Genomic DNA, 18,881 nt, shown 5'->3' on the forward strand with positions numbered 1-18,881 from the left:
TGGAGGTCTGGGGTTCAAACACACACACACACGCACACGCACACGCACACACACACACACACCAGAACAGGCGAGAATATGAAGACAGAAAGAAGATAAATGAAGTGTTTGGTGTTTGGGGTGGGGTTGAGAGAAAATGGGTGAGAAGAAAATGGGATTAATGATCATGGGACTTTCTCTCTCTCTCTCCACACACACACACACACACACACACACACACACACGTATATGTATATGTATATGTATATGTATATGTATATGTATATGTATATGTATATGTATATGTATATGTATAGCTAGCTAGCTCTATCTTCCGCACACACACACACACTGTTCCAGGAACCAATCTCAGGTAGTCAGGCTTCTGCAGTACGTCATCCCTCTGTCCCCCTGGGATCTACTTTGGGGGACTTGAGAATACAGCCCTGTGAATACCCAAAATATGCTTTAGAAGGGTAAATTGTGTGACATGTGAAATATATGGCAACAAAACTATTTCATAAGAAAATATTTAAAAGGAGGTCTCTTCTTTAACTTTTATAAGAAAATATTCTGAGCACCAGGTGGTGGTGGCGCATGCCTTTAATCCCAGCACTCAGGAGGCAGAGGTAGGCAGATTTCTATGAATTCAAGGTCACCCTGGTCTAAATTCCAGGACAGGCTCCAAAGCTACAGAGAAACCCTGTCTCGAAAAACCAAAAGAAAAAGAAAATATTTTGAAGTAACCCGACACTAACAGACCCATTTCTTCCTGCTGTTCTCGGTCAGTGTGTACTATGGGGAGTTCTGCTTCCATTTGTAGCCTGGAGGATTTTTTCAAGACAGGATTTTTCCGTGTAGCCTTGGCTGTCCAGGAACTCACTCTGTAAACCAGGCTGGACAAAGGCGTGTTCCACCACTGCCCAGCATAACTAAATTTCTTGAGAAAGCTTATTCATTTCCTTCCTCTGTACAGCCCGATGTGTGTCTATTAGTCTTATCCACTTTTTTTTTTTTTTGCTATTGTCCTTTGAGATTTTTTTTTTCTTTTGGTGGAAACAAAGTTGGGCAAGGATCTTGCTTGGAATCTATGAGGGTCTGGAACTTTCTCTTGTTCCATTTTAATTTATGAGCATGGGTGTTTTGCCTGCATGTATGCATGCACACCACATGCATGCTTTCAGAGGCCAGAAGTGGACATTGGGTTCCTGGGATTGGAATTACAGATGGTGGTAAACCACCATGTGGGTGTTGGGAGTTTAGCCCAGGTCCTCTGTAAGAGCACCCAGTGTTCTTAACCACTGAAGCATCTCTCCAGCTCTGGTCTTGAACTCTAGATCTTTCTCTCTTAGACTTCCATGGAATCAGAGTTGTGCCCCTGTGCTCAACTGACATTCTTTTTCTGACACAAGATTTAGCTACAGAGACCAGGCTGGCCTCAAACTTGTGATCCTCCTGTGGGAGCCTGTAGAAGTGGATCTATTCCACCTTGATCAAAGGTCAGAGAATTCAAGCCTATTCCTGCTCCTTCAAGGATGTGACTGGAGGTTTGACCCAGGGAGTGGCTGCCTACGGGATACTTGGTCTAAGGTGTGATCACTGCACGTCTTGCCTAACTGACAGAATACTTAACTCAGCATAGAAACCCACAAAGCCCTCATTTCTAATAGCTGTGCCAATACTGTAGGATATTGAGAGGAAGGGAACATGAAAAAGAGGTGAGCAGTGCCAACTGTTAAGAGTACATTTCTAAATTATGTTGCTTGTAGGATGATAGGAAAAACCTGGTATATCCCCACAGGAGGAAGAGTAGTCCAGAATGAAGAATTCTTTTTCTGAGGTCATAAAGACATTTTACACACGCACATACTCTCACATTTTACACACACGTTTATAGTAATGTTTTCTATTTGTTTGTGTTTGAGGCAAGGTCTCTTTATGCAGTCCTGGATAGCCTAAAACTCACGGTAATCCTTCAGCCAAGTCTCATGAACCCTGGGGTTACAAGTTTGCATCACCACATCTGTCTATATATTTTTTGTTATCGATTTGTCTTGTTTTGTGTTAGGGTTTCATCATATTGCCCAAGCTAGTCTTGAACTCATAATCCTCTTGCCTCAGATTCCAAGTGCTGGGATTACAGGCATGTGACATCATACCTAACTGTATTTTCCTCTACAAATTTAAAAGTTTTGCCTCTAGTATTTAAGTTTCAGGTCCACCTGGAATAAGCATTTTAGGGTTTTGGGGGAGTTCCCTATTTAATATTCCTATCTGTGGATCCTCACCTATTCATTTACCGAACTCTTCCCCTTCCTGCAGCGACCCACATACGCTTCTGTCTGTGTTGGTGTCAAGTCCTCACGGTTGGTGGTTGCTCTGAGGCCCCCATTCTGCACCAGGGACCCATGAGACCATCTGCTGCATATGCCATCTATCCTAAGGTTTTAACTTTTCTCTGTTGGGATATCTGGTAGGGAAAATTCCCTTACCTTTCCCCCCTTTCCCGGTAGTATCTATTGATGTTTTTGCTATTCCAAGATAGTTTAGAGTTCACTTGTCTAGACCCCAGAGAAGTTCTGCTGTGATTTTGGTTGGAGTCCCATTGACTTTATCAGTTTAGAGGAACTTAGCATCTTCAATATCAAGTCTACTTTTTCATTGAAGGATTTGTGTGTGTGTGTGTCCTTTGTATGTGTGGGTATGAGCACATGTGGTGAGCACATGTGTGTGTGTGTGTGTGTGTGTGTGTGTGTGTGCATATGGAGGATGGAGCACAAACTGGGGTGTCATTCCTCTGTACATTGTTTTTTATTTCTCTTTCTTTTTTTGGAAGGAGTTGGTTTTTGAGACAGGGTTTCTCTGTGTAGCCCTGGCTGTCCTGGCACTCACTCTGTAGACCAGGCTGGTCTCGAACTCACAGAGCTCCACCTGTCTCTGTCTCCTGAGTGCTGGGATTAAGAGCAGGTGCTACCATAGCCTAGCTTATTTTTATTTCTTATTTTATTTTAGTGTGTGACTGTTTTGCCTGCATGGATGTCTGTGTACCACATGGACGCCTAGGCCAGAAGAGGACAGCAGATCCCATGGAACTGGAGTTGCACATGGTTGTGAATTCAACCCAAACCCTCTGGAAAAGCGGGAAGAAGTCCTTTTTTTTTTTTTCTTCCGAGACAGGGTTTTTCTGTAGCTTTGGAGCCTCCTAAAACTAGCTCTTATAGATCAGGCTGGCCTTGAATGCACAGAGATCCGCCTGTCTCTGCCTCCTGAGGGCTGGGATTAAAGGCCTGTGCCACCACTGCCTGGCATAGCAAGAAGAACTCCCAACGTTTGCAACCGCTTTGGTTGCTTTAGCTGCCTTAGTTTTGTAATGGGGTCTCTCATTGGCTAGAGTTTGCTTATTAGGCTAGGCTGATTGGCTAGAGCCTCAGGATCAACTCACTGCTCCTCTTCCCAGCATGGGGGTCATAAACACATACCAGCCCATTTCCCCCCACCCCCCTACCCCTTTATGGGGCTCTGGAATTGGAAGTTTTAAAAAAAATTATATGGCTAAGAAGATGACTTAATCAGGAAAGTGTCTCTTCACAAGCATGAAGACCTGAATTTGGATCCTTTGCACCAATGCAAAATACAATGTGAAGGCACACCCTAGGGCTGGGTGGAGGAGGGGATCCCTGGAGCTTGCCAGCAGCAGGTCTACCCAATCAGTGGACTCTAGGCTCAGTGAGAGAACTTGCTTCAAAAAGTAAGGCAGAAAGCTATAAAGGACTCTTGACATCGATCTCTGGTCTCCAGCGTGTATACCCCTCGGCACGCACACACTCGTGCACACGTCCACTAAAAATAAACGTAATAAAAAAAATCTCAAATTTTCTAGAGGTTTTGAGTAGATGCAATCTTTTATTGTTAAGTTTCTCCTCTTAATTTTCCATTCATGATTTAAAAAAAAATCACAAGTGTTAAATCGTATCAAATACTTCTGTATTTATTGAAAAGATACTTAATAATAGTGTATTGCACATTTCAAAATAGCTAAGAGAGCAAATTTCAAATGCTCTCACCACAAACAGTAGTATTTGAAGTGATGAATATGCTAATTAGCTTGATTGTGTTCCTAAAACAGAACATCACTTTGCACTCCATAAACGCTTGCCATTACAAATTGTCAATTTGTTAAAAAGTAAAAGAAAAAAATATAAAAGAGAAGGATAATGTAGTCTTTCTCATTGAGTCTATAAATGAGATGAGTTCATTTACAGACTCAAAATATTAAGACATTCTGGCAAGGCCTGGTGAAGTTGGGCCATAGTCCTCACTACTCGGGAGGTTGAGGCTACAGGGTTGTGAGTTCAAGGCCAGCATGGGCAATTTAGAAAGACCCTGTCTCAAAAAGTGACAAACAGGGTTGAGCATAATATTGTCTAACAGTCTTGAGGCCTTGAATTCAATCCTCAGTATTGGGGGTTGGGGTGAAGGGGGAAGAACTGACATCTCAACAGTTCTAGGGTACTCCTATGTGGGTATTGGCTTTTGTGTCTGGTGTGTAGATATTCTCATCTTAGGGTCTTCTCATCCCTGCTTGGAGCCAGAGCTACGCTATTCTGGGAGACTGGGCCTGGCCTGGATGAGCCTGTGTGAGCTGGTCACATTCTGGTTTTCCATCTTTCTTATCGCTTCTGGGTCCTAAGCTTCTTCTCTATTTTTAATAACAGTCCTTGGGTCTCTTGTTCGTTTTTTGATCAATTTTACCAGCGGTTTGTCTTTTTATTAAAGTTTTTGCAAGAGAGCAATTTTTGACCTTGCTGATTTTATTTTTCATATTGTGGTTTTTTTTTTGGCTTTGATTTAATGATTTTCTCCTCTCAGTTTGCTTATTATTTCCTTTGGGCCTTTTCTATTTTTAAGAAATGTGCAACTCCTTAAGTTGGGGGCTTAGCTTATTAATTTTTTCCCTGAACTTTCAAGGCTCTGTATTTTGTTAAATGTACTACTTTGGTGCTTTCTCTGTTTTTAATTTAATTTTAATTGGCTACAATTTTACATATTTATGGGTACAGAGTGATATTTTGATACATGTATAGAATGTTTAATGATCAAATCAGGCTAATTAGCATATCCATCTCCTTAGAGCTTATTGTTTCTTTGTGTTGGGAGCAGTTCAAAGTCCTCCCTTCCAGCTATTCTAAAATGGGCAATAGATCATTGTTAAGCACAGTCACCCTACTATGCCAGAGCCCTAGAGCTTGTCCTGCTCTCTCTGTCCCTGTCCCCCAACCAAGTATGTAGCCCATGCTGGCCTCAAATTCTCCAACCTCCTGAGTGCTGGGATTACAGATGTGTGTCTCCATGTCTGGCCACTAATATGTTCTCTGTTTATACAAGATCCATTTTGTTTTGTTGTTTGAAACTGGGTCTCATGTAGCTCAGGATGACCTTGAATTTTTTTTCCTGTTTGTCTTTCCTTTCTTTTTTCTTTTCTTTCCTCTCCTTTCCTTTCCTTTCCTTTCCTTTCCTTTCCTTTCCTTTCCTTTCCTTTCCTTTCCTTTCCTTTCCTTTCCTTTCTTTCTTTCTTTCTTTCTTTCTTTCTTTCTTTCTTTCTTTCTTTCTTTCTTTCTTCCTTTTTCAAGATAAGGGTTCCCCAGCTGTCCTGGAACTTGCTTTGCAGATCAGGCCAGCCACAAATTCCCAGAGATCTACCTGCTTCTGCCACGGAGTGCAGGCACTAAAGGTCATGCACCACTACCCCACCTAGCGATCTATAATTTCTACCCCTGCAGCTCTGTGCCTCCACCTCCCGAGTGCTGGGATTACTGGTGTGTACCATGAAACCTGGGCTGAGGAGTTTGCACATGCTGGGCAAGCCCTCTGCTAACTGAGCCACAACCACGCGAACTCTGACCTTGATCAACTGTTAAAATTTCCATCGATGAGCCTCACAGTTCTTGTTTTTCTCCTGAGACAGGGTTTCTCTGTGTACCCCTGGCTGTCCTGGAGCTCGCTCTGTAGACCAGGCTAGCCTCAAACTCCAGAGATCCGCCTGCCGCCTCTGCCTCCCGAGTCCTGGGATAAAAGGTGTGAGCCCTCATGGCATCTCTATTATGTAGCCCTGGCTGCCCCAGAAATGGATATGTGTGTGGCTTTGAACTCATAGAAATCTGTGTTAGCACTGGGATTAAAAGTGTGTGTCACCAGGGTCTACTTGACAAGCAATTACTTTCACTGTCATTAAAAATTTTTATAGTTATAAAAGAAAAGGGGAAAAGATAAATGACATTATTTGTGTGTGTGTGTGTGTGTGTGTGTGTGTGTGTGTGTGTGTGTGTTTGCATGTGCGCACACAGGCACAGAGGTCAGAGGACAGCTTGGGGAATCAGTTCTCTCCTACCAGGTGGGTCAGGGCACCTTAAGTCTGGGACTTGGTGACAGAAGCCTTTTCCACTGTGCTGTCTTGCTGACCCCTTGTTGTCCCTTTAAATCCTTAAAGATTTCCGTTCTGATTTCTTCTCTGGCTTATGAATGGTTAAAGGAAAGCTTTAGCATCAACAGGTATGTGAATTTGATCTTTGTCTGAGAGAGGTCTCCTTTGAAAGCGCTGCCGTGAGGGAGCACGGTCTGTGGAATGAGACTTGCCTGAGAGCCTTTTCATTACAGGACTAAGAAGAGCTTGTTCCTGTCTCACCTAACTGTCCTGGATTCCATCGCTATTGCTGGTAAGGGGTGGAGCAGGATGAGGGAGCGTCAAGCTTGCTGGGATGTTTAGTCTGTAGTGACTTTCCATAGACTTCCATCAACTTTGAGAGACACATGGTCGGACATCCCCGCCTCATAGGCTGGCTGCTCAGCCTGGGAAAATCCTGGTCAGGGAAGCATGAAAACCCGCCCGTCCCAGGAGCCAGCCCATCATTGCCTTGTTTGTTGGTTCGTTTGTTTAGAATTTTCAAGACAGAATTACTAGGTAGTCCTGGAATTCACTAAGTAGACCAGACTGGCCTTGAACTCAACAGCCTCTGCCTCCCAAGTGCTGGGATTACAGGCAAGTGCAGCCAGGTCTGGTCCCAGCACACTTCCGCTTGGCATTCTGATTGCCTTCAACCTGTCTCTTTATGTGTTAGATGTACACAGAGAAGAGCTGAATTTTAAAATCCCATCCAATAACCCATCTTTTAAAGGGCACATTTAGAATTTTTATGTGGGTTGCGATTATTGATGCACTCTGACTTATTTTTATTATCTCATTTTCCTCCCCCTGTGCATTCTTCCTCTCTTGCTCTTCCTCCAGCTGGATTTATTGGGTTTGTTAATTTTCTCGGGCCGTTCTCTCCTCCCCCCTTTGCTGGTTTGGAATGCATATGCCTCAGTCTGCATTTCTAATGATTGCTTTTAAAAACGACTTTTACTTGTTCTCATGTGTGTATGAAGTAAGTATGTCTGTATGTACGTGCACACTGTAGCGTACACGCAGAGGTTAGGTGGCCACATTTGGGAGCTGGCGCTTTCTTTCCACTCTGGATTGAGAGTGGAACTCAGGCTATCAGGCTGGTGTGGCAGATGCTTTTCTGCCGAGCCACCACGTGCTGGTTCCAATGGTTTGCCTGGGAAATTTGGTCCTATCTGCGTAGAAGTCCTGACTCCTATAGATTGGCATTCATATGCTTTTCTCAGTATTCTAGCTCTTTCTGCCTCCACTGTCACCCTGACCGTATCTGTTTGGACAGACTTAGGCACATCTTAGCTTCTTTGGTCAAAGCTCTTTCTGCCACACTCATGCTTCCTTCTGGGATAATTTTCCATTTTTTCCCCTCATACATCCTCCAAAGATTCTGTTCCTAAAGAGTTGCTGTTTGGTTTTCTTTATAGGACAGAAATCCTGATGTTTCCACTTTGCCCTCATCCTTGCATGGCAGTTTTGGTAAGTTCTCAGTTCTGGGCTGAGTGCCTTCTCTCTGGCTTTGAGGTTGCTGCCAGTGTTCTTCCGGAGGCCTGTGGCTGGAGGTGGGCACCCTGCTGCACAGCCGCGAAGATCTGTGTCTTTCTCTAGTGGTGTGCAGCCTCACCACTGTGACCTGTGTTTCCTTTATTGACCCTGGTGATGCTTGGGTTCTCCCAGTGTCTTTTCGTTAGTTCTGGAAAGTTCTCAGCAGGTCATGTCTTCAAATCACTCTTTCCTTTCTCTAGCCTCTTTCTGGAACTTTTATTCCATTTTTTTTTTTTTGGTACTGGGGTTGAACACAGAGCTTCCTACATGCTAGGCAAGTATTACACTGAGCTATAACCATAACCTAGCTTTGCCCACTGTGTCATCTATGCCAATTAACCTATTTCTTTGTGATAAGTATTGGATCCACGGTTGCTGGGTTCCTCTGCCATTGATGCAATAAGACAAGCAAATCAAATTAATAAATCCAGATTTAATAAACAGGACAGGGCAAAGCAGAACACTCCCGGGCGACTCTCAGGAAGGCAGGAGAGAAAACACAAGAGCACACTTGGCAGATCTGTGGGTCTTAAATAGCCTGTAGGCTGTCTTGAGCAATTTCAGAGAGGTGCTGCTGATGGCGATGGTGGACTTCTCAGGTATGGGGTCAGGAATGGGAGGATTGGGGCTGAGAAGAACTTCCCAACCCTTTGTTCTCAGCATATGCCTTTGGTGTGTGTGTGTGTGCGCGCGCATATGTGCTTGTACATGTATGTGAGTATATAGATATGAGAACCCAAATGAGTTTTCAGAGTCCAGGGCAGGATCTTGGGTGTCATCTTCTATCTTTGCCTTATTGCCCCAAGACAGGATCTCTCCCTGAACAAGAAGTTTGGTTGGGATGGCTGGCCTAAAATACCAACTTTAGGCAGACTGAGGCAGGAGGATTCCCTTGAGACCCAGTTTCAAGAAATCCAAACCAAGCACATATACAACAAACAAACAAACAAACAAGCAAGCAAGCAAAACCCTGTATCTCTTAGCATCCTCATGGCTGGTTCTCCATAAAACCACCAGGTACCAGAATCTCAGGGGTCAGAGGCCTTCTGGGATGGGCATTAACTAAATGAGGCCCTTGTTTTCCCCTCATTCTCAAGGTCACACACTTCTTGGAAATGCAAACCATCCTCCCCGTCTCTCCTCCCCCCTCCCCCTCCCCTCCTTTTCCCTCCACTGCCCCTGCTGCCTGTGAAGCAGACACAGCCTAACTGTAAACACAAACTGTGTGCTATTCTCCAAGCACTCTGCCCCCACTCTGTCACGTGACCTGAGTTCTCAGAAGCTCCTCCGTGGGGTCTTTTCTGTGACATGAGTGAACTCTTCTAAAAAAAAATCTCTTCCCCAAGGGACAACTGGCCTCGCTGTCCCCTTTGAACCATAGATCTGACACCTTTCAAAAAGAGAAAGACAAAGTCCAGCCAAACCGAGATATTTGGATATTTCAGGTTTTTTGAGTCACAGGCAAGACACATGCTCCCCCACCCCCCCAGAAACTTTTCTGCTCCTTGGCTCTGCTTGCAGTCTAGTTGTTTAGAGGGTTTTATTATACCTCCCATGCAAATGAGTTCCTGGAAGTGTCTGTCACTGTAAAGGAACTGATCAGCTTCTCCTTTCTGGTAAGAGGAATCTCAGAGCTTAGCAGTTCCTTTTTACCCTGCCTTCCAGGAAGCTCAAAGCTGAATTTCAGAATCCGTCACAGCAGCTACAGGCAGTCCTTGGGATTGCCATTTTCTCTCTTGAGCACCACGATTCTGCTGACGGACTTAATCTGTCTTCTTGTTAAGTCATCTCATGGCCTTTTGGAGGGAAAAGTGGTTTCAAGTTCTAAATCTGTAACATCACTGTGGTCCATCGAAGCCACAAGGGATGCTGGGGACAAAGGCTGCCTCAGTGCAAACCCAGCTCTGTCTGTCACTGCCTCAAGGCTCACAGGCAAGAGTCTCGTGACGATCTGGCTGGATAGCTGATGGTTTAGGAACCTAGGCCCAGTGATCCTGCCGTCTTAGTACATATGTAAACTAGGTTCACAGGAGCTTGAAGGACAGCCAAGAGGGACAGAGATGGAGAAGCCTTCTATGTAGAGCAGGCAACCTAAACAAGCACTCCCTTGGGGCAGGGAGTCAGGGGACTAGGGTAGAGGGCATGGGGCCAAGGAGGCAGAGGCCAGGGAAACAGGGAGTCAATTATAAGTGTAGGCCAGGAAGGAGAAAGGAACCTACTGCCAGTGGCACAGGGTGTACAGAGCGGAGGGACTGAGGGAAGGCTGAAGGAAATACCCTTCCCCGACACTCCCTGCCCATGTCCTAGGACCCTCCTGAGACTCCTGGCTACACACTCAGCTAGGGGTGAGGAACAAGCAGAAGTCTGAGTGCCATGCCCTGTGGCTTGTAAGTGTCCTGCGCTATTGAAAGTTCTCAGAAGCCTAATGACAGATGGGGTCTCGGAGACCAGCTGCAGTGCTGCCCAGGTTGGTGGACTGGGGCAAGGCCTGCTTGGAGAAGTGAAGCAAGCTGCCGGGAGCCCTGTGGGAGAGGCCATGGTACTGAGGAAGCAGACATTTTCCAACAGGTGACATGTGAGAAACAAAATAACAGAAGTTCTTGCGGGGCACAGACTGGGTGTTCCTGGAAGGGACACAGGCCAGACGAAAAAGCTACGTGGACCTGAGCAAGGAGGGCAGTGTGAGGTGGTGTGGGAAGTGTGGGTCAGGTGTGTAACACAGAAAGTCTAGAGACCTTGAGCTTGCTGGGAAAACCAAGGTCCAGAAATAACCCAGAGCTCAGAACCCTTCTGTTTCTCATAGAAAAGAAAAAAGAAAAGAAAAGAAAAAAAGCACTCAGCTATTTTGCTGCAGCAAAGAAATCATTAAAGGCACAAGTCTTTACTCCCAGCACTTGAGAGGCAGAGGTAGGTTTAGCTCTGTGAATTTGAGGCCAGCCTGGTTTACATAGTGAGTCCCATGCCAGCCAGGGTTATGGAGTAAGACTCTGTCTCCAGAAAAAAGGAAGAAAGAAAGAAAGGAAGGAAGGAAGGAAGGAAGGAAGGAAGGAAGGAAGGAAGGGAGGAAGAAAGGAAGGAAGGAAGGAAGGAAGGAAGGAAGGAAGAATTTAACATTTCTACTCCTTAAGAGGGGTGAGATGCAGGAATGTAGCAAGGCTAGCAGGCTCCTGGATGGGGCCAGGTAACCGGCATCTAGCACTCCTTGTTAAATACAATAACAGAAAGGATGATAAAGCAGCAGCGGTCGGTCTGAAACTAGGAAACTGATACACAATTCCCGTCTCAGGAAAGACTTACTGTAGAAAGGGCCCCGGGGCTCTGACTAAACCTCTATGTGGAGGAAGAACCGTCAGACAAAGAATGGTACCAGTGTGTGAAGACTCAAACATGGTCGGGGCTTACAGGGGAGGAGAGAATAAAGGCTCTTTGCTTTTACATTTGAGTGCAGACACTGTGGTGGTTTCGGGGGACCCGTGATCTGAGTATAACAATATGCGACCCCTGTGAGTACCACTAGTTTAGACTTACATCCTGTATATTTTGGGGTGTTCAGAATGTTAGAAGAGGCTCAGGGATGCTGGGTGTAGTGCTAAAAGTTTATAATTTCAGCTCTCAGGAGGCAAAGGCGATGAGCTTGGAAGTTCAAGGTCATCCTCAGCCACACAGGAAATGAATTGGAGGCCAGGGTGGGCCATGTGAAAATGAGGGGGAAAAAAAGTAAGAAAGAAAGCAGAGGTCCAGGGATGAGGCTGTGACCCCTGGACTTGTCCACAGCCTTTGCAGTAACCCCCTCGGGGTTAAGGGGCCTCTTTAGCAGGAGGGCGTTTTAGAGGTGACAAGGCAGGAGTCGGGGTACAGGGTCTCCACTTATATAACAGTTAAGTATGGAGGAGCAGCAGGTGGTTTGTTCCAGTTTCACAGAATTCTGGTGCTGGGATAAATACTCTGACAAAAAGCAACTTGTGAGAGAAAGGGTTTATTTCAGCCTGGGATTCCACGCTGTGGTTTGTAAGTCACCACAACCAGTCACCTCACAGTGAGGAGCAGAGAGAAATGAAGACATACAGACATACGTGCCTGCTCTTGAGAGCACCACTCTTACATAGATCTCTTGCCTAAGGAACAGTCGAAATGATAAAAAAAGAAAGGCGAAGTGGGTACCTTTCGGCGGGCCCTGCCAAGGCATGCTGTTTAATAAACACACCATGTGCCACAGAGTTAGTGCAAGAGGTTTATTGGGGGCGTGTGAAAGAGCAAAAGGCCCTGTTGGAATGGGGACACGAGAGAGGCAGAGATACAGGGAAGAACCACAGACAGGAAAGGCAAGAGAAGCTGGAGAGAAAGGAAGGGGCATGAGAGGAAAGAGGAGGCAAATGGAGGAGTAAGAAGCAAGAGAGCCAAGAAGGCAAAGAGGCAAAGAGGCCAAGCTGCGCCTGGCGGGCTGTTTTAAGGGTGCGCGCGTCGTCACATTGCTGACTATGGAAAGGCACCTGGTGACAGGCGATGACGTAACTGCCGCAGAGGCAGGCTGCTGTGGCAGAAACTACAACAGTGCCACGTTGTCAGCCTTCTGGGTAGAATTTCCCACCTAGAGGAGCTTGGAAGAGAGAGAGCTCACTCCTGGAAGCTCTGCTCTGTGGGCCAGTGGTGAACCCTAGACTAAGGAAAGACCAGCAAGCCAAAAACTGACAAGGAGACCGCTCAGCAGGTAAGGATCCTGTTGCCAAGCCTGGCCATTGAGTTAGAGCTCCACACATATGTGTCATGGTGCGATGTCCCCCACTTACATGCTCACACACACATGCAATAAAAAAAACCAGGTGTGATGGCATACACCTTTGGTCCCAGCAAATGGGAGGCAGCATCTCTGAGTTCAAGGCTAGCCTGGTCTACAGAACTAGTTCCAGGACAGCCAGGGCTATACAGAGAAGCCCTGCCTCGACAAACAAAAGAGCAAAGCAAAATAAAAAAGAAACAAAAATGGTGTGAGCCGCACGGCGACCATGGCTGCTTGACAAAGTTCCAGCATTTCGACATTGCAGCCCACACTTGCCCAGCACCTTTTAACCTCCATTTTTAGCGATTCTCACTGTTCATGCTTTTCCCTTTGGGAAATTTTGTGTGGGATTTGGTAAAGAATAAAAATGTGTATGAAAAATCCAGGACTCAGTGGAATCAGGAATTCCCTTGTGCCCCCCTAGTTCCCGAAGAAGAGGAGAGTTAGAGATTTACCGGACACGGCTGATCCCAAGACTGGAATGCCTACAATTCAGACCCAGAGCCTGAGGCTGTGAAAGGGAAGAGTGCAGTTAATGAATACAGAGAAACCAGAGTGGTCGGGTACAATGGGAATAGAATAAGATGTCAGGAGCAGGCCCGCATAGTAAGAGTGAGAAATTGTAGTGTCTGTTCCCAGAAGTCCTTTTCCCAAGGTCAGGCAGTTGTCTTAGGCTCTTCATTCCCTGGGGATTGGGGTGGGCTTGGGGGAAGTTCCTGCTAGCTAAAGCTCTCCTCCTTCTTATCTCTGGCATGAGGAACCTGAGCCCTTTTAGTAACTTAACATTAGACTGGTACCTATTGTCAAGGTCAATGCTAGAGCCCTCAACCCCTGACTCAAGCCACATCCCAGTTCCCTGTGCCCCCTTTTCTCCCATTTAATCCTATGTGCAACTATAGAGTATAACAAAAGGGGTGTTCTTTCCTTAATTAAATGCTGCTGGCTGCCATCCTGACTCACCCTCAGATGGTGTCCATCTCCCCCGACCTTCCCAACCTTGCTGACTTCATACATCCTCTTTGGGACCTGAAACCCCACCAAAGCAGGGTCTTCAGCACAAAAAAAATAAATAAATAAATAAAAAAAAATCACTCCTTCCAGGTGAGGCAGGACTGGTGAGGAGTTCTCTTTTGGGGGGTCAGTGATTAACTTGTGGTGGCTTCAGCTGAGAACAGAATCCTGCTAAGAGACTGTGCAAGGTCTCCTTGTCCTTTTCAGTCTGACGGGAGAGGCAGGCAACATTCATGAAGGGAGTCGGGGAACTGGGCTTTCAGTTACAGTACCTAATGACCTAATGGGACAACATTTTCCGTGTGTGTGTGTGCGCGCACACGGAAGTGTGTCTGCATGATTGAAGAGGCAGGTGGACATGGTGGAAGGGTCAGGGTGGGCTCTTGTGATGATCTTTTCAGTTACCCCCCCACCACAAGAACTTGGGTGGCAGAAGTGAGTCAGGGTTCTGTGTGGCTCAGCGCCACTGAAGGAAGGACCAGCAGGGAAATGCAAACCAGAATATGCAAACCAAATGCTAGCACAGGGAATTTAATGTACAGCTTTGGCTTCCCAACTGACAAGCTGAGAAACTGCGGAGGGGTGGAATCAGACTCAAGGCCAGGAACTGCTGGAAGCCATCAGTACCTGTAGGCAAGAAAGACAAGGCAGGAGGCAGGGGTTCAGATTCTGGTGACTATGTCAGACCTGGGATGCTTGCAACTCCTGTCAGTCTCATTAGGGTGCTGACAAGCAAGGGTTGGCAGTATGAAGTGGACATAATGGCCATCAGAAGTGCTACCCAGGAGGGAGCGAGGCTAAGTCTGGCTCCGGCTTATTTTTCCTCCCATTTTCCAGTCTCCCATCAGTGTTTCTTATTGCAGCAGGCCAGAAGTCCAGCATCCGCAGCCTTCGGGGTCAGCCTCTGGCTCCAGAGTCTAGGAGGGGACCTGCAGGGAAAGGGGCAGAGATCTGCACACAGAGAAACTGGAGGAGAAGCTGACAGGGTGAGGCCAGGTCAGGTCCTGAGGTTGAGGCTCTGGGTACTGGAGTGAGTTTCCAGAAGGATGTTTCTAAGATGTGGGAGCCTGAGATGAGGAAAACAGCTAGTCTCAGGTCCCAGGTGCCTTGGGATTTTCCGTGCCCTGGCAGGGGATGAATACCCTGCTTTGCAAAGTCTCTTACAGACTAGAAACATGTGGCCTTTAGGGAACTTAACTGTTCCGCTGGGTTCTGGTGGGTCAGGGGAAGGGGGAGGGGTACTGCAGGAGAACCTAGAGCTGTCCGTGGTGCTGGAGGGGGTGTCTCTGTTGGAAGGCAGCCAGGCTCACAAGGATGAGGGAAACAGGTGCAGGCCTATAGTACCGACACATGGGAGGTGGGATGGAGGATCAGGAGTTCAAGGTCACCCTTGACTACTAGTGAGTTTAAGGCCAGTCTGTGCTACATAAGAGCCTGTCGCAAAAAATTGTGAGATAGAGAGATATGATAGCCAAATAAACAAGGTCTTGAGATTTAAGAGAGAATTAACAAGACTTGGACAGAGTGGTAGTTTGAACATCATTGGCCCCCATAATCTCATAGGGAACGGCACTATTTGGAGGTATGTTTTGTTGGAGTGGATATGGCCTTAATGAAGGAAGTGTGTCACTGTTGGGTGGACTTTGAGGGTTCCTAGGCTCAAGATACAGCCCAGTGCCTCAGTTGATTTCTGCTGCCTGCAAGATGTAGAACTCTCAGCTACTTCTCCAGCACCATGTCTGCCTGCACACCACTGTGCTAGCTCCCATTGTGCTGACAATGGGCTGAAGCCCTGGAATTGTATATAAACACTGCAATTAAATATTTTTTATTTATTTTTTAAATAAATACATCTTTTTTTAAAAAAATATTTATTATGTATATAGTGTTCTGGGCACCAGATCTCATTATAGATGGGTGTGATCCATCATGTGGTTGCTGGGAATTGAACTCAGGACCTCCGGAACAGCAGTCAGTTCTCTTAACCTCTGAGCCACCTCTGCAGCCCTAAATGTTTCTTTTATAAGACTTGCTGTGGTCACGGTGTCTCTTCACAGGACTAGAAAACCTAACAAGACAGACATCAACTGGTTGTGACTAGGGGACACAGAGTCTGTCTTAGGGGAGGAGGAAACAGTCATGATCCCTGGTATCCAAGGGTAAGACTGTTGGTCATATACCATGGAGGTACTCTTGAATGTGTGTGTATGTGTTTATGTATGTGAAGATGAACGTGTATGTAGAGGCCAAAGGAGAACCTCAGATCTCATTTCTTAGGAGCTGTCCACCTTGTGTTTTTGAGACAGTTTATTTTTTTATGCCTAGAGCTCATTGGCCAGCAAATCTAGACTAGTGAGCCCGGGGAGAGATCAACTTATCGCCTCCTCTCCAGCACCGGGGTTATAAGTGCATATCACTGCACTAATTTTAAATTTAAAATTATTTTAAAGTGTGTGTGTGTGTATGTTTGTGTGCAGGTGCCTCTGGAGGCCAGACGTATCAGCTCTCCTTCAAGCTGGAGTTCCAGGCAGTTGTGAGCTGTCTGACATGGAAACTTGAAGCTGAGCTGCATGCTCTTAACTAACGAACCATCTCTCCAGCTGTGAAGGCTATTCTTGCTTGTCAACTTGACTGCATCTGGAGTTAACTAAAACCCAAAGGACTGAGCATACCTGTGAGGGATCTTTTTCCTTAATTAAATCATTTGAAGTGGGAAGACCTACTTCTACTCGGAATATTTGAGATAGGAAGATTACACCTTTAATCTGGGCATTTTCTGCTGGTAGCCTACATAAAGGACATGGAAGAAGAAAGTGCTTTGTTCCTCCCTCCCTCCCCCCCTTTCTCCCTCTCTTTGCTGCTAGCTCTCACCCTCACTAGCAAGTCCATTCCCTCACTGGCATTCGAGCCTACTTCTTTGGGATTCTGACATATACTGTGACACCCAGCCCCATGGACTGAGAACTATTGGATTCTTGGACAGCCTTTCAGAGGCAGACATTGCTAGATTAGTTAGACCACAGCCTGTGTGCTGACCCCGAGGAAGCACATCCCAGGAGATTTCACTTCAGTGATGCTGGTCTCTTCTTTATCACAGCTGATTCTTCAGCCCCAGCTGACCAGTGTCCATTATCCCCGAAAAGCGAAGTTTCACTTTAGCGACTCTGGTGTCTTGTGAGTCACAGCTGATTTTTCATCCCTAACTAACCAGAACCACGGCTTCTTAACTCAAATAGCCGAGTAAAGTCTTTGCTTCCCTCTGAAATGTCACAAGCCAGGCCTCCGTCATCTGCACCGCTCTCAACGTTATCTCCTGAGCTCCTACAGAACACCCCTCTGAACTCTCAACACTCAGTGACTTCTAGCCCGAAGTTTCCAAGTCCTTCCACAATCCTTCCCAAAACACAATCAAGTCTGTTACAGTAATACCCCTTGATGCTGGTGCCAATTTCCGTCTTAGTTAGGGTTTCTATTGCTGCGATGAAACACCATGTCCAAAAGCAAATTGGGGAGGAAAGGGTTTATTAGCCTTATACTTCCACCTCCACATCATAGCCCATCATTGAAGGCTGTCAGGACAGGAAATCAAACAGGGTAGGAACCTGGAGGCAGAAGCAGATGCAGAAGCCATGAAGGGATGCTAGCTTGCTCCCCATTGCTTGCTCAGCCCTCTTTTTTAAATATATATATATATATATATATATATATATATATATATATATATAAATCTGGACTATATGCCCAGAGATAGCACCACCCAGAATGAACCAGGCCCTCCCACATTAAGCATTAATTAAGAAAATGCCCTACAGGCTTGCCTACAGCCCAATCTTTTTTTTTTCTTTCTTTTCTTTCTTTCTTTTCTTTTTTCTTTTTTGGTGGCTGGAGAGACAGCTGTGGGTGCTGGGAACCGAACTCTTATATTTTTGGTTGTGAGCCTAGCCTTTAACAACTGAGCCATCTCTCCAGCACCCTACAGCCCAATCTTACGGAGGCATATTCTCAACCGAGGCTCCCTCTTCTCCAATGACTCTAGCTTGTGTCAAACCAACATGAGACGAGCCAGCACAACTGACTCCTTGTCAACTTGAAACACGAACACATCACTATTAAGCCACAATCTTTCCTTTCTTATTCGTCCCCAAGATCTCACATTAAAATCATAAATAACTTTGGAAGTTCCCCAGTCTTTATAAATTCAAACACATTAAAAGTTCAGTCTCTTTAAAAATCCGAAATCTTTTCAAATTCAAAGCTTCTCAACTGTGGGCTCCTGTAAAAAAGGAAAAGGAAAAGAAAGGAAGACTTTCTTACTACAAGAGGGAGGAACCAGGGCACAGTCACAATCAAATCAAATCAAAACCAAACTCCAACTGTGTAAATAACTCAGTATCTAATGTCTGGGCTCCTCCAAAGGGCTTGGGTCACTTCTTTGGCTCCACCCTCTGGTGCTGCACACACAGATTACCTCCTCAGTCTGTTGTCCAATGATACTGGTGTCTCCCAAATGCTGGGGTATTCTGCTGTGACTGTAATGTGCTTTCACCAATAGCCTCTCTCGGGTTCTCTTCAGAGACTAGCCCTACCACATGGTGCTAAGCCTCAACTGCTTTTCATGACCCCTTTATGCCTTTGAGACCAGTACCCCCTGAGAGACACTAAGACTATCGAGTTTGGTTGCCAACAGGAAGTACAACCTTGGCCATCTCTGGAACACAGCATCTGAATGCTGTTCTTTGTGATTCAGGGTGTCATTCCCAGTGTGATACTATGGATATATTCACAGAACCAATATTTCCAAAATCATTAGAGCCATTCAATTTATTTATATATATTAGGAGGTGAGTTCTGGAGCCTGAACTAAGGTCCCCTCTAGGGGTTGGATTCAGTTCTTACGATTGAAAGTACTTCAACAACTGAGCCATCTCCCCAGCCAGCCACCACGGGAACTTTCTGAGGGAATCCCCTGTTGCAAAATTTCCTGGTTCAGAGGCGTATCGGAGAGGCATAGGAAGGGCAGGCTCAGAGCGAGAGCCAATGGGCTGGGGAGCTGCCTTAGGACTTTTTTTTTCAGGCTGCCATAGTTTCAAATCAATGTGTATTGGAGTCTAGTGAAGCCCACTCAAGCAGGAAGTC

Source organism: Myodes glareolus, chromosome 3 (assembly GCF_982192425.1).
Source record: "Myodes glareolus chromosome 3, mMyoGla1.1, whole genome shotgun sequence".
NCBI lineage: Eukaryota > Metazoa > Chordata > Mammalia > Rodentia > Cricetidae > Myodes > Myodes glareolus.